This window comes from Camelus bactrianus, chromosome 31, assembly GCF_048773025.1.
Source record: "Camelus bactrianus isolate YW-2024 breed Bactrian camel chromosome 31, ASM4877302v1, whole genome shotgun sequence".
Lineage (NCBI taxonomy): Eukaryota > Metazoa > Chordata > Mammalia > Artiodactyla > Camelidae > Camelus > Camelus bactrianus.
In genome coordinates, this window is record NC_133569.1 from 9,718,699 (window position 1) to 9,736,004 (window position 17,306).

A 17,306-nucleotide genomic window follows, 5' to 3' on the forward strand; every position below is an offset into this window, starting at 1 on the left:
TATGAATTCACTGAAATTTTTACAATTTTTAAATGATCAGAAAAATTTCAAACATTTAGAATCACATAAACTGTATGATGTATTATTTTGGTATTTTGGACTCGTGGTTGACTTGGAATTTAGGAAGGCTCAGAGGATTTTTACAAACACTATTTGGAAGGTAGAAAAATCCTTATTAATAAATATTTTGCTCATGGAGTACTAAGATCTATGCAATCTTCAAGTTACATTTATTGAATCTTAATTTATGTTAAAGTGAAATATTTATCTAATAAGGACAGAAAGAAGCTTAAAAACCAACACTTAATGATCTTCTATCCATATCATGAGCCTTACTGGAAGGACAGCTTCTGGGAGTCAGTGCACATGTCTAATGCAAACTCTCCAGTGATACCATAGTGATCGATTCTCTAGTAAGCCCTGCAAAAATGTTTAAGTTTCTCTAATGTATGACCCACAAATTTAGTGGCTTGGCATTCAGCTATGCTCATTAGGCTCCCAGACCTAAGGATTTCAGACAAGGTCCAGTAGGGATGAGTTATTCCTACTCCATGATGTCTGGGACTTTAACTCCACATCTGGAGGTAACCTACTGAGCCAGGGCTGGAATCATCTGAAGGCTTGTTCACACATGTGGCTACAGCTTGGGCTGGAATGACTCAAAAATGGGGACTTGCTAACCAGAGTACCTACATACAGCCTTTCCATGTGGCTTGAGCTCCTCACAACATGGTGGCCTTAAGATAGTTGGACCTCTAACATAGCAGCTCAGAGATCCAAGCAAGAATACTGTAATGAACAAGATGAAAACTGAATTGCCTTTTATGACTCAGACAGTTTCAAAGAGAAGGGAATTCTTTATGGGATGATGCCATGTAAGACATAATACTACTTATGACATACTACTATAAATATACACACATACAATACTATTATAATCATCTTTGGAAAATACGACCAACAATTACCCTCTAGTACTGTTTTCTAACTATTTAACTTACACTCTTTCCACCTGTTACATTAAAAATTGCATTTTTTGCATAGTTTTTTGGTTCTAAATTTAAAAACTATATAAAATGTTTCAAACTATACCTTCCTCAAAAATTCTGAGTGTCCACTGAATGGGCAGGTAGTACTTGTGTACATTTCTGATAGAAAATCACCTCTTTGCCACTGGTTTCTCAATTATTGCCCAGTAATCAGAGAAAGACTGAGCATATATTAATTTCATTTTCTACAGGGGATATTTTTTATTTGAGCAGAAGAGAAATCCTCAAAATATTTGGTAAGTTATTTGAAACATAAAAAATTTTAAAATGTACTTATAGAGTTTATTTGAATTTTTTTGTTACCTATGATATCTTTTTTGGTCATGACTTTCAGAATTAGATTCAGCAGAAGACATTTTAAAAAACAAAATAATATATAGGGACACTTTATGGTCAGGATAATTAATTTCCATAGTGACCTTTTCCCCTGAAAATTGCACAAGTTTGATTTGTGAACTCAAAGCATATGAGCTTTAGTCCCTTATGAAACATAATGCTCACAAAATAATTTCCCTTTCTCTCTGCCATGGAGACTTCTTAGCTCCAATATGTATTCAGTTCTCAATTAAGAGCTTTATTGAGGGCTGAGTGTGGGATTTCCACTTCTATTGTCAACTTTAATCATTTATTTGAACCAGTCTCTTTAGTTGATTAGTTTATCTTGACTGTCAGTAAGAAACAGCGACAGTTTCACCTTCACGAGTGTTTATTAATTTTCTGTTCTTTTTTTCTAAGCATAAACCTGGAATCAATTATTATATTTATATACTTAAGAACTAAAATAAAGTAGGATTAAGACTGCATATGGCATACGGTCATTTTCCTAGAAATACCACAAACAGGACCCTAATTCATTAGTGTTGAAATATTAAACCATCTCCTCTATTGACTATATTTTACCCCTATTTGGTCTTTAACTGAAAGAAATACAATCTAGCACTATGAGGTTCTGTTTATAAGCAAAAATGCAGATAAACTAGTTTAAAACATTATCTTTATTATATCAGAGTAGCCTCAACTGAGGCAGTTTGTGTGAGGAACTCACTTATTTGGAAACATGTAAAAACAGCAATTAATTTTTTGCCTCTGACATGTTTTTTAATTGAAATAAATTTCTTTATCCAGTCAGGAATGATTCCAGGGACTAGGTTTCCTAAGAACATAGCTTTCTTACAGCAATTTTTATACTTGCATGGCAAATTATTCTGATCTCCAAAGAAGGCTATTTATTCTGGATATTTTCTCCAAAAACTTAGAGGAAAGTATCATTCATTTAAACCTCTTCCCCACCCTCCATTAATCAAAATTTATTTTAATTTGTGAAGGAAAAGTGGAAGGGGTATAAATAATGAAGAGCTTTAGAGTTAATCACTCAGAATGCTTGGGCTCAAATTCTGTATCTGTCTCAAAGTAAATATTTAACATTTTAAAAATTATTTTATTTCACTGGTCCTCAGTTTGCTTATCTATAAAATAGATATAATAAGACCTACTATATATAAAAATGTATTTGCTTATCTGTTTGGATGTTGATATTTCTTAATCAAGGTAGACTTATTAATACCCTTTTGTTACTAAATACATTTCTTAGTGGAATGTCATTTTCATACTTGCTTTTGGGACAGAATATCTGCCCTCTTTGCAGACAAACTGATTTATTCCATACACAAAGCAATAGTAATTTCACTGGCAAGAATTGTAGTTAAGCTATCAGATGAGATAAATCGCACCATAACCATCTGTCCAGATAAAGTACAAACTGTACAACTAAATATGGGAGGTCACTTCCCAACTTATATTAATATGTACTTGCTGTTCTGTCAGCTAACACTTGAGAGGAGATAAAGGTATCAGAAACAATAGATGAAAGATGAAAAACACAGAGAGGATGAAGAAAGAAAATCTTAAAATTAAAAGTTTTAATCCTTAAAACTCTCCTGCAGATTGGGAAGAGTTCCCCTTGTTATTATTCATCATTAACACTAGGATGCTTCAGAACACTTCACTGACCAAAAAGTTGCCCCCGTATAGTTGGAGCACCAGAGCATGCATTTATTCACGTACATATCACAGCGTGCATTTTCTCATGCACATGTCCTACCAGTATCTTTGTGGAACCTATGTCGACATGCCCCCCACTGCTGATCCTTAGTGCTTCTTGGGAACTTGGGTCAAGCAAGCCGAGTTTGTTTTGTTTTGTTTCATACGTGTTTTAATCTGTCCCACTATGCAAAAGTGGATGATGAAAAGGCATGCCTGAATTCTGTTTCTCCCCTCCCCATTCTTTCATCACTCCTCTTTTGGACTCCATGCAGAAGAATGGACAGAGGGAAGTTAGGGTAAGCCAGAGCCTTCCCACCTCATGCAATTGATGTTTATCAGCCATGGCCTCAAAGCCCAGGCTTCTGAGTGGTCAGGAATCTGAGATCAGGGAAAAGAGAGGAAGAGCCATCACAACTGCTTACAGGTAGCAGTGTTTTGGCCTTGAACCAAAATACCAGAAATATTTTAATTAATAGGGACAATGATAGATAAAACAGGAAGTGAGATAAGAGGTCACTGCCTGAGAAAACAGGGCTTGTCTCATTTTTACACCTCTCTGAATGACCCACAAAAGAAAGTGCATAGTATTATTTTAAGTTCCAGATGTCCTTTTGCTTTTCCAACAAGGATTTCCCACAGATAAATCAAAGAGGGAGGTCGCTAAATTGAATGGAAGATATTTAGAATAGGAAACTTCACCCCGTGTAAAGTTACCCTTTCTTCGTGTTGTAAAATTTTAAAATAAATAGTCGGATTCAATTAAGCTCTGTAATTTCAAGAGATGGTGCTTCTAAGGAGACAGGCAGGAAGGACTGCAGATGTGGGATTCCTTGGTCTGTTACCAGGCCTGTGGGAGGGCGGAGAGAATTGGGCTGTTGTGCTTCGATCAGCAGCATAGCCTACATGTCACAGTCAATTTAACCACGAAGCTTTAGAGCTAGGATGGGGACAAATGGCGGTCTGAAACAGAACTTCAGAAAGGGGCAACTCATTTAGTGTGAAAGAATTAAGGGTTGAGACACAACGACTACTACAGGGAAAAAAATTAAGTAGACAAGGTTTGAAGACTGACAAGAGGAGACATCACAAAAGTTGCTGTAGCGAAGTTCATAGTTGGTTAAGAGCACAAGTCAGAGAGTCAGAGTGCTTGGGGTTGCGTGCAGGCCCTGCCACTTAGTCACTGGGTAATGCTGGGCAACTTCCTTCCCCTCTCTGTGCCTCAGCTTCCTCACCTGCCATTTTGGAAAACTATCATTGTCTCTGGAAAATATTCTATGAATTAATGCATATAGGGTCCTTCTAAAGGGCCTGACAGTTGGTAAAAGTGCTCAGCATTTAACCATTACTATAACCCAGAACTGCCTGCAAGGAATAATTAATATTTACTTAGCATTTACTATGTAATAGGACTTATGAAAAGTAATTTATGTGACTCATGCTTACTCCTAACAATCATACCATTTTGTAGGTACTATTATTACCTCAGTTTACCAGTAATGAAAATGAAGCATACAGAAGTTATAGAACTTGCCCAAGGTCACACAGCAAGGAAATGGTGCTGTCAAGATTCAAACCCAGGCAGTCTGGCTCTAGATACAACATACTTCATCACTGCGCGGTACTGTACTCATACTCGATACAGGAACTAGTGGACACAAACAATGCATCTGTTTTCATGTCTGTCTATTTCAGTGGGTTTAGGCTTCTCAACAACAGGGGCTACCGTACCTAGCAGACCCCCTATACATAGCACATATTTGATTAGACAACTGGCTAAGTGGCCTCCTGTCCTTTGTTAGTTGCAGGTGCTTAGCAGCATGACTTGTGTCTGTATCCTGAAACCCCGTGACAGGACTCACTGCCATCTCCCATGAAGCAGTATTTCTGACACTGCTATAGTCTCGTGGCCCCTCACTGTGCCCCCCAGCCACCAATAAAGGGACAGTCACTGGTCTCCTGTTCATTCACCCTCCCTCTTGTCCTTCCTGTCTCTAACACTTCTGCTCCATGGCCAGTATAAGGAGAAGCACAGAAGACTTTACTGAAGACAAGACCAGAGGAGGGAGAGGAATTAAAACATCTGGACCTGGAACCAGCTTCTCTGAGTTCCTTGTCTTTCCAGCTCTGAGGACTGTGTCACCACCTCTCTTTTCTAGTTTTCAAGCCTCAGAAGTCTCCAAAGTGCAGATTGGGCAAACTGGTTTGAAAAAAAGCAGGCTGCTGAGAAGCCAGGAAAAAATATTAGAACTTGCATTTCTAATACAATAAGCAAGTTAACAATAACTTCATAAAAGGCCTGACTTTAGAGACTTCACTCCATCAGTCTATCAAATGGCTGTGCATTATTCATCTCCTAAAGACAGACAGAAAGCTCCACAGAATGAATGGAATTGAAGACACTGCCTTCTTATGATTTGTCTCCATCAGCACATTGTGCTTTGTTGCAGCTTAGGTGTGTTTGGGAAAGTGGATTGATTCAAGGATGACTGTATCTAGTCTTCACTGAACTAACCTTCACAGTCAGGATAGTCTCTTTTAAAATACTAAGTAACCAGCACATATGGACAAGAAAATGGCAATTCTGGTAAGTGTCACATACTAGAAATAAAAAACAAAGATTAACTGAGTCAATCTAACAACAGTCTTTGAAATTTTTGAAAACATCAAAGTGCCTCCTTAAAATTCATATTTCCTTTCACTATCCTTAACAATGAATTCTGTTCTAAGTGAATATTGTACTGTATTGTAGCTTGAGATATTAAGAAATCAATGTAATTTATGTTCCTAAATTTAAAACAGATAAGTGTACACTATTATGAAATTGGATAATTTGGAAAATAGGTACGTTACACAGTTTGTCACTAATTATCCATAAATTGTCTATTATCTTAACATATTTGGGTCATGTTAAATATAAGTGGGCAGCAACACTTTTGAGTCTAGAGCAACCTGCATTTTTTTCTGTAATTTACACATTAATATTCTTAAGGTGTTTTGTATATGACAATTTGGACATTCTTACAATCAGCTTGCTAAATAATATTAAAACTATCAAATGTTATGATTTTTCCTGTCTGCCAGTAGATTGGTATTGGCAACTTTACATACCTAATATTTGATTATTTGCAAGTTTCACTGCAGCCATCTTAAAATTGTATTCCTTTGAACACATAGGGCCCCTTGAAGGATGTCTCTGGGGAAAGGGCTGAAGAGTGGCTGGGCCTCACTCCAGTTCTCCTCTAGTCCCTCAATTTGCATCTCGATTACATATTAAGCTTCTACCTAATAATATGCTTAGAAATAGGTTTCCACTGCTAAAAAATATTTAAAATTCATCAATTCATTTGTTAAAAAATATTAAGCCTTCACTTTATTATTAACATTTTAAAGTTACTAAATATTCAATTTATTCAATAAATTATTCATTATTACTATAAATATTAAAACTACTGTTTATTACAGCTCTGTTCTTGATATTTAAAAACTGCATAAAAGTGGAAAATAAAGAAAAGACTGGTGATATTAGTAATAAGGATACATCCTTACCTCTTATGTCTGTCAATTGAGATAAGATAGATGTCAGGTCTGCTGCATGCAGCAAATCTTTAGCTGCAATAAATATCCATTGGATTTTAATCTAGCCAACTGTATATTAATAGTGAAGACAAAAACAGTGTTGAAATGTTTTATAAAATCTTGGAACTTTCTTTAAAGGTTTAGAAATTAAATGTAATCTGGGATTTTAAAATATTTATTTGTTCTCTGGTAATGGTAACCCTCCAATAATCTTTAGGGTCTAGTTTTATAATTCAACTCATTCAGCTTTCATAAAATAGACTATAAAGTGTACACCTTTTTAATGAGTTAAACCACACATAAAACAAAACTTTAAAATACACCACCTTCCAAAATTATCATCAGCTGTTCCACAGAAATGTATAGTAAGTTTACCTATTTGATGCCAGTGAGTTTGTTGACTTTCATGTAAACATTACTTACAACTCAGGATAATCACATTTCATTTGCATTTTATTAATATTTCAGCTACTGATTTACTTTAGACAGTTTGATGCTTGTGCTCATTTTCATGTACTTCCAAAAGTTAAACCTGAGCTTCAATACTTGCAAATGTCGACCTGCGGTAAGTGACCTGTACAGTCACACAGCTTATATAAAAATGTAACATTCATTACACACATTTTACTCTCCAATACTTACTGCCAAAGGAAAACATCTGCACATGCCCAAACACATTATAGATGAAATTATTAGCTACCAGTTGGGATGTATCTGGCTTTACATGTTTTTCATCACTTTCTCAGTTAAATATTAACTTTTCTTTTGTTTGCAGGAAGAAATCAGATCATTTGGACAGGCAATAAAGACCAGACAAACCTGAAAACCTCTTACTTCTAGTGTTTCTATGTAAGAGTTAGAGAAAAGTGTTCAGGTACAGAGCCTCCATATTTAAATAAAAGACAACCCATGCATGGAGTGCTTCATTCTTTAGAAACCTCTTTGATAAAGGAGGGGGCACATCTTTTTACATTTTGTAAAGAGATTTAAACACTAAGAGGCCCTCCCTCCCTCAGACCATGGGGCTTGAACCAAAGGGGAGGTGGAGCTTCCCAACTACACAGCAAATGATAATCTTGTATCAGAACAAATGCAAGGATGACTCAGAATGTAATTAGAGTTGTGCGTGTAAGCAAATGACACGATACAGCTTGCGGTATTAAAAAAAGAAAAGAAGATAAGGCCCTGGAGAAGTCTGCTCATGTTTAGAGACAAGGCCACGCAGAAGAAAACAAAAGCCCCTTAAATAGCAGATCACAGCAGAAGGGCTGACAAACCTCTGTGCTTCCTAGCGGAGCCTCCCACTTGTAGCTCCTCCCCTCTCACCACCTACACAAGTGGGAACACTTGTAGTGTTTATATCTAAAACAAACTACAAAAGGAGGAAAGGTTTCTAAATAGACTGCATATAAAAGGCTGAGCCTGAAGTTCCCTTTCTATGAAAACAGAATGCCTGCGATGCTTTTCCAGCATTCCTGCTACTGCCACAACCAGCACGACGAGACAGGCGCGGAAGGCAGACGAGCCCAGCACCCAGACTTGCTTATCCAGAGACTGCCGACTTTTGTTGTTATTCAGGTGCTTTTTCTTTTTTAAGATACATCTGGTTTGGAATATTTTTCTGTTCACATGAAGATGGGCAGGGAATTTAAAAAAAAAAAAAGACATGAAATTTCCCTGCCTGTACTGCAAAATGTCACCTCACAGCATGTCCCAGTACCAAGCCAAGAGATGGCTTAGGCAGGCTCTCTGCCAGCTGGCGTGGACCCGAGATTACTTGGCTTCCTGGAGGGCCATCTTTTCCCCACACAACAAGCCTCACAATTTATCTTGCAATGGCCCCAATGTTAATGCTATATTCCTTTTGTGATGTAGAACAGGGGTCAGAAAACTTCTTCTGTAAAAGGCTGGATATCCAATTTTAAGCTCTGCAGGCCACTTGGTCTCTATTGTAACTCCTCAACTATGCCTTTGTAGGAAGAAAACAGCCATAGGTAATACATAAGCAAATGGTTTGGCTCTGTTCCAATAAAACATTATTTACAAATGAATAGACAATATATTAAGGAATGCAAGTGGTTGAATGCCAATAAAACTTTATTTACAAACAAGGGTGCTGGGCAGAATTTAGCCCAAGGGCCATAATTTTCTAATCCTTGAAATAACATATAGAAACTCAGGATTAATTAAAATTTCTTCCGTTACATAGTAGTGTAATGTATAGAACATAGTTAAGTCTCATTTTCATACATATATTTAATTATAGTCAAAATCTGTCCATGGAATTCATTCATTTCTCTAGTTATTTTTTTTAAAGTATTCTTTCCAACTACATCCCAGGCATTGTGCAAGAAAAGTAGATCTACTATCAAAATAATAAATAAAATAATAAATAAGGACTGGTGAACAAGACAGGCAGTCTCTGCCTCACAGAGTATAAGGTCTGGGGACTATACTCTGCAAATACCGAGGTCCTACTATGTGCCATGCACTCTTCTAAGAGTGATGTGTGCTGCAGGGAGCAAGACAGACAGGAACCTCTTGTGGTGTTGACATTCTTAGTAGAGGGAGATGAAACAAATTATGTGACAAACAATAAGCAATAAAAGGTCACAGTGGTAAATGTCATGAAGAGATAATACATACATTATGCTAGAAAGTCACTTAGCAAAGTGAGGGAAAGTGGTGGGTAATGGTGCCCAGAGAAGACTCTGTGAAGAAGATTTCTGAGCAAAGACCTGAATGAAGAGAAGGAGCCATCATGCGGAGACCTGGGGCAAGGATTTCCCTAGCTAAGTAAGCCATGTGAAGTCCCTGAGACAGGATGAGCTGCTCTGCTGGAGACATAACAAGAAGGTTAAAGTCTTTTGAATGTCTGGAATGAGGGAAAGGTGGTGAATGGTGAATCCAGAGGGGCATGTGGAGGTGGATTATATAGGACCTTGTGGTAAAGAATTTGGGTTTTATTCTTACATAATGGAAAAGTGCAGGGGGATTTTAAGGAAAAGAATGGCACATTCTTTTTTATTTTAAATTACACTTAACCAATAATTACATATGACATAAGTGCTACTAATGGCACAGTCAGAAGTAAGGAAGGTCTGCAATCAGCCAAGATAAGAACCTACTTGCCATGCTTCTGACACCTGAGATCCCCCAGTGGAGACAGTGTCGGGGAAGGCTTGCTCCTTCCCGCAGAGAAACCTGAAAAGTTGTTATACAACAAATGCCCAGCTTCTGGGGCCCAGAAAGGCTTTCTGACTTCTTGAATCTTTGGATTCCAAAATATAACAAGCAAACAATAAAACCTAACTATTTATTGAAAAGTTAATACAGAAGCATTAATTAAGGGCTCCTACTTGACTTGAAAATCAGGTGTTATTCTCAAAATTGGCAGAGAAATACTACTGAGTTTAAAAGACGATTATTCCTAGTAACCTTTCCTAGCAATTGCCTTTTTTTTTTTTTTGCTATTTCTATGCATAAATCACATATGAATATTTTCTTCAAATTTAGTGACAATTAAAAAAAATACTTATCAATTATCTGCTTATTTCACACATTCTGGAAGTCCCTCCACATATTTATTTAAAACAGAGCACCTTCTCTGGTTTAGTTTTGCATAGTCACCAGCCACCAAAACAATGCATTGATAAGAAGTCACTTCTAGTTACTGAGGTTCACATGCGCAAATATTATATGTAAATATATGCCACTGTTGTCTGCAGTAAATGTTTGCCTCTGATCTGAAGTATAAAATTCTTTTTCATCCCACAGGAAGATCAATTTCACCCTCAAGTAACTTAGAAGCAAACGTTAGCATCTGAAAGCTGTTACAAGGTCCCTTAACTTGCTTTATTTTATACTTAGCACCACACACTTGAGCATTTAATGTTTTTTGGAGGTTTTTTAGTTTTCATATTATAACAGAGACACTGTTCAGACACTTATTAAACATTATCAGAGACATAAAGATGGATAAAGAGATATTTGTTACAGTCTAAGGACTCACAGTCTAAGTAGGCAAACAGCCCTCAACACAAATACTGAAAATGACAACAGCCATACAACATGGAAATGCAGTGTTAACATGATACATGCAATGTGATAGGATGGGAGAACTTAGCCTGGGATGCTAAGTGGAGCATGGGAGTATGGGGACATTTCATGGAGAAACTGTCAACAAAGCTGACTCAATGAATAATTAAGAGGACAAATGGAGTGACTGTAGAAGTTTTTAAGATCCTAGACTAAGTACAATTTGGGTAATTAATAACCACCTAATCTAGACCCTTTATCTTTAACATTAGGAAAAAAATAATTGTAGGATATAGTTGAAGGGGAGCAGAATAAGTCACCTAAAAAATGCCTTTTTGACATAAGGATTATTTCAGGCTGATTATTTTTAAGAAACAGCAGACACAGAAAAAAAACTCTGAAAACCGAGTAGAAATTACCCTTTCATAAGAGAAATTTACACTTATAAGGGAAATTTCCATTTGTAAGGGTGTCTACCTTTCTGTACCATGAAAAGGAGGGTGACTAAACCTCTAGCAACTCTATCAATGAAAAGACATGGACTTAAATCTTCATAACAACCATATCTTTGTTTACCGTGCTTTGCCTGAAAACCAGGCTCTCCTCACCAAATGCCTTTTTTTGTCTTTAGCTGGAAACAGTATTTAAGGTGGCAGGTTGGGTCATTCTGCAGAGTTACTCAGGTTTCCTGGGTATCTCCCATGTATACAGAAGGTATACCAGTTTTTAAATTTCTATTTGGTTTTCTCCTGTTAATATGTTTTTTATTACAGAAGGGTCTTAGCCATGAACCTGGAAGTGTAGAGAGAAAATAATTTTTCCTCCCCCATGTAGTCCTTGCTTAAAAGACAACTTAAAATCTACTTAGGGAGGTAAGGTATATAATCCAAAATGTTAATGACATATAGTAAAGTGTAGATTGCAACACAGAGACAATGCATCCATTTATTCAATCAACAAATAATTATTATCTATCTGCTATGGATCTTATACTATTCTAGGCCCTGGGAAAATGACAGCCTAGAATGGAAGCCACATTCTAGTGGATAGTAATATGAGTAAAATATGTGTAATACAAATATAATCTTTAAAAAGATTATCACCATCAGTAACATATTTCAGGTAATGGCATGTTAAATCCTAATTCTCTGAAGCAAAGAATATAATGAGACTACACAGCAAGAGGATGCTGTTAGTCCAAAAATGCTGTCAATGGAAAAACCCTCTAGTGTTCATATGATCTCTCTGATGACAAAAGGAGTGGGAAAGCATTCTCCCTCCTTGCACGATGAACACAATGTCACTCAGCACATATTCTATGCACATATTCTTAGAATTTATTCTATATCCTAGGGGCATCACATTCTATGGGTCTGCTCTGGCACTCAAATATCAGCAGGCTGTGTACTGGCAGCTCTGTCTAAAAGGAGGGAGCTTGGCTGAAAATCCTGGAGGCAGAGCCAAGACCCCTTCACTGGACTATGTGACTATGTAGGCATCGAAGGTATCCGCCACAGATGGGAAAACCACAGGGGGCTAAAACAGAAAAGCAAACAGATGGAGGATGTCATCTGGTGACTGACAGCACTTTGTAAGTACATGTGAAATATCAGCTGGGAACTCTCAAACCAATTGGGAAGGCTTTGCAAAGAGGTGGAAACACTGCAGTGGGTGGAGACATAGGTGAGGAAATCAAAAGTATTACATAACATTCCCTTGCCTTTTAATGAGAGAAATTCCTGATAATTGGCAGGTATGCTGCTTGCTATGTCAGTTTTTAGAGGCAGCTATGAAAGTTAGAAAGAGCTGAAACAGAATTAATTTGTTCTATTTAAGAAAGGAGAGAAAGGATTCAAGGAACGATCTGGAAATGGAGGACTGAAACTAGAGAGGTTTAGAGAAGAGTCAAAAGAGAGAGAAAACGTGTGGCTCTGTGGCTGTGAGGAACTTGGGAATATAGATCAAGTCTGCAGGTTTGGTGAGAAATGGTGTTTCCTGTCCTGTGAGATAAAAATCCCTCTTATTGTTTTCAGTAAAATATACTCTTGGGGGCCAGTGGCTTCTTTAGAGTGAATGAGAAAAATCATTGGCCCCTGCTCCATGTGTGGGAATAACTACCTTCTGGGCTCCTTAGACTGTTGATGTGAACACAAAGTCACTTATTCCATGTTGTTCTTCCACACTAGGTGAGAGCCTCCCTTGGGCTGGGGCTGTGCTGGCCATTGGTCGCTCTGTCCCCTCTTCCTGGCACATAAGAGGCAACTGACAAGTATTTGTGATTTAGCTGTCTGGCTGACTCACTCACCTTTATCCTTGATGAAGAGACCTAAAGACAGGAAAGTATTATTCTCTCTTGGAGGTTTTCATGTGCTGATCTTGCCTAGGTCCCAAAACCTCGCTTTCTGGAGAGACACGTAAGAGACCTAGAGTCCACAGATTTCAAAGCAAATCCCAGAAGTGGCAGCGGAACAGAACCTAACACTCCCAGCCACTCACGAGCATTGTTGTGGTTGAAGAACCATTCAAGAAACACTGCAGGAATACTTTTCTGGGTGAGGTTACTTGTTAATTCCACAGTGGAGGTAACTTCTACAAGTACCCAAGTTAGAAAAGTAAACAAGCAGCTGGAGAAGGTACCCAGCACACGTGAAGATGCCAGCACTCCCTTCCCACCAGGAAGGAGGAAGATTTCCACGGGAGACCCAGTGCAATGAGATTTTATTACAGGAAAACACACATAGACCACTTTGCATCTACTGTCTCCTTTGCTTTTTTCCCTACATTAAGTCTTAATCCCTAGAGGACAGAAAAACACAACGGCTTCTCTGCCCTAACTTTTCCAAATTCAAGAAAAAATACGTGTTTTACATGTTCTCCAAAACTCAGAACTAGTATGTATTCGAAAGGAATGGCTGGAATCCCCATTTGAAGACTCTTGTATCCAGTAGCACTCGAGTAGTGGCTAATCCTTGTAGCCAAAGCTGATAAGTGCCCTCCACTGAGCAGTGGCTTGAAAATACAGGACTTTCTGTGATTTTGCATTTGTGATTAGAAATATGTGACAACCTGTTGTCAGAGATGGGGAGGCGGGGGCGGATCAATCACAAATATTGCAAACTCAGATAAAAAATATGGAAATAGGATCCCTGAATTTTTCTAAAATCTACCATTTTTTGGTTTTTACTCTTGTATTCATACTCTGTGTTAATCTAATTTTTTCTCTTTCCCCCTGCCAGGATGGATGAGCTGTTCTATGGTGGTTAAGGTGGGGGGTCAGATTGCTTTCTTTTTGTTTTTATTTCTTATTTATGCCATTAAACAAGCTTGGATTACATTGGACAAGACATTCAATTGTTCTAAGTTCAGTGTCCTCATCCATAAAATGAGGGTGATAATATAGTACCATTTATATAAGGGAGATGTGAAGATTAAATGAGATAGTAAATAGAGTGCTGAGAAAAGTGTCCAGAGCATATCAAGTGCTCTAAATGTTCATTCTTGTTGTCTTTAAATGTGAGTTCTCTTTCTTGTGTGCTACCTCTAAACTTGTTTAACTGAATTTTATGACCTAACTCTATTACCGATCATTTCTTAATTGTTTAAAATCACTTCTGAACCTCTTGAAAATAAGAATATTTAAGAAGTACATTTTAATGTAGGAAGGTAATCATGTTCACAATGATAGTTCGCATAAACAGCTCTGGTTTCCTTGAGGGCAGGGGCTTCAGTGGTTTTCCTCACTGCTACATCACCAGCACCTGAAACGGTGAGTGCCTGACACATCAAAGGTGCTCAATAAATATTTGTTGAACAAATGAAACAAGTTGAAAACAATTTAGTGAAAAAAATATATACTACTTCACAGAGACAATAGTAGGGCAGACATATAAACCAGTCACATTTGGTAGTACAATGAGAATATTATTTCTTGGAAACCATGGTAGCAATGTGGATGCCATTTATGGCTTTGTCACCATGACTTGTTCTCTGACTCATTTCTAGCCGATTCAACTTAGAAGGCCTTATTTTCAAGAGCTTCTTTTATGCCTGGACTTGTGGCATATATCACTCCATTCTGTTTCCTGGATTGGGGAGATAAAGTAACCAGTTTTTGCTTCTGATAAAAAAGAACTGAAACACTCTACTATTAATCTTACATGAAACATACAGCTTGGCATGACTTGCACATAAGCAAAGAAAACTTATTTTATTTATTTTTTTTCCAGTACTAATTTTGCTTCCCTTCAGGATCCAATAAGATTAAGAATCTGGCCGTTAAATTACAAAATAAATTCCAGTGCTACATAAAACATGTGAAAATATAATGGCTTGAGCCAGGCTCTTACTTCATAAATTGACAAGAAAGTCTGGTCATATTAATGGCCATCTTAAATGAAGTACCCATTAATCTGAAAATTTACACATTCTTTTTCACTGAATATGTGTGTTGGTTCTTTCCTCTTTTATCTTTCTTTTATAATTAGTAAAATCTTTAAAAGGGAGAATTGTGACAAGTAAAGGAAAGCTGGTATAGAAGATAAACATACATGAATGAAAAATTAGAAAAGACTGTCATAGCCATTTCATTCTCTACAGCTAAATGTTCTCCTACTTGTGATATATACAGATGGATCATTTTTAGCTCCTGAGGCACCAAACAGCCTGCATATTTTACAACACATTTCCCGAATTTGTATCACATTCACCTTCACTGTATTTATCAAAACTGCATACATGCCCCTTATACTATTGTTCACCTAATATTTCCTTACCTCAAATTTTAAGCTTTCCACATATCTTAGATTTACTTTAAACAAGAGTATCTGGGAAAACAAGCATGTGTGCTTTTTCCTAATGTATATTAAACACTGAACATTAAAATAAGTGCCTGTCCATTCACCACCCATCAAATATTTCATAGCCCCCGTGGGATGTGTACCAAACTTTAGGAAACATGACTGAGTGCTCTCAGCAGCAGAGTCATCCTTTCCTGAGAACTGAATGAAGAAACACCTCCTGTTAATATATTTGTGGAAAAGACTATTGTAGATGCTGCTGTGCCTCAAGATCAGTTGGCATCACATCCAGAGCATTTGGGGATTGTTTCCATTCTGTAATCAAATTAAAATTACAAAAAATAAAAAAGCTTTTGAATAGAGGTGTCTGCACTTACACTGCCAGAGAGCATGTGAAGGACTTCCCTACATCCCAACCAGGAAGTCACAGAGGGGGGCTGGCAGCCCTGTTTGTAATGCTGTCCACTGACAGAAGTGCCCAAGTGAGGGTCTGAAATGGAAACTAATGATTGACCAAGAGTTTCAACATCTCTTCTCTTGATTCTCGCAATGGAAATAATAGTGAAGTTATTTAGTGTCTGAAGAGTAACTCTTCACTCCTTCTCAGTCTTGCATTTAGAAGAGTGTTGCTGAAACAGTAAACAAATTTCTTCTCCAGAGTTGCATTCCCCTTGGGGAATTTACATTCCTTCCTGACATACCTCAAAGAACAATAAAAACACATCAGCTCAAAGAGGAAAACGAGAGTTAATATTTAAAGGAGCAGTTAGGAATCAACTACCCCTCAGATTAATAATAGTTAACATTTATTGAGTACCTAAGACATGCCCAGGACTGTCTAATCACTGAATTGCATTATCTGTTCTGTTACAGTCACAATAATTCAATGTGTAGGAACTCTTATTACCATCACTTTACAGAGGAAAACAAACTTAGAGAAGTTTCAGACAGAACTCAAACCCTGGGTTTTCTGACTCCAGAGATGAAGCTTTTACCCGCTACATACAACCAGTATATACCCTCAGTCAGTTCTTTGAGAGCCTCAGCTGAACTCCCAAATTAATTATCTTCTTGATTTTTAACATACATTTCCTTATTTGTTAACCAATAAGAAGAACAGAACTTGACAGCCAATTAGAATAAAGGAAAGTTGTGATAGTTGGAAATGAAAGCTATCAAGAAAAGTTAAACGTTCTATTTACTGTATGTCAATCACTTTACATATATTATCAAATTTAACACTTAAAACAAGCATATCATACCTATTTCACAGATGAAGAAAGCAGAGCTTTAAAAAATAAGGGACTGTAAGGTATTGGGTTCAATCCCCAGTACCTCCATTAACAAAAAGAAAAAAGAAAAAGAAAACAATAAGAAATTCGACCAAAGTTACACAGAAGAAGGGGCATTTTTAATCAGGCCTTCTGACTGTAAGGCTCATCATCTTAATTAACATGCTAAAGGAAATTCTTCAAAATAGGTAAAAAGAATAATTTTCAAGGTATTTATATGGAGGACTTTGGCCAGTACTCATCGTCACTGAGAGAAAAGGACATTAATTCATTGTCCTCAAAATTGGATCCTGGGCTAGCAGCATCAGCACCATTGTGGATCTTGTTCATCACGTAAAATGTCAGGCCCTACCCAGAACCACTGAATCAGAATCCAAAGTGTGGGACCCAGCTTCTTTTTAACAAGTCTTGTAGGGGACTCTTATGTTCATCCAAGTTTGAGAACCACTGGCTTGAATCATTACTCCCTCACCCTGGTAGCATCTTAGGATCACTTGAGAATTTTACTTAAA

The 17,306-nt window shown here is 37.3% G+C and overlaps 1 long non-coding RNA gene across 1 annotated transcript; it reads left to right on the top strand.

Annotated features, from left to right (window-relative positions):
• Nucleotides 1-14,050, top strand: LOC141575705 (uncharacterized). Its single transcript, XR_012503441.1, has 2 exons — nucleotides 1-5,676; nucleotides 7,444-14,050. It is a non-coding gene; the product is annotated as an uncharacterized LOC141575705 (long non-coding RNA).
• The last annotated feature ends 3,256 nt before the right edge of the window (nucleotides 14,051-17,306 follow it).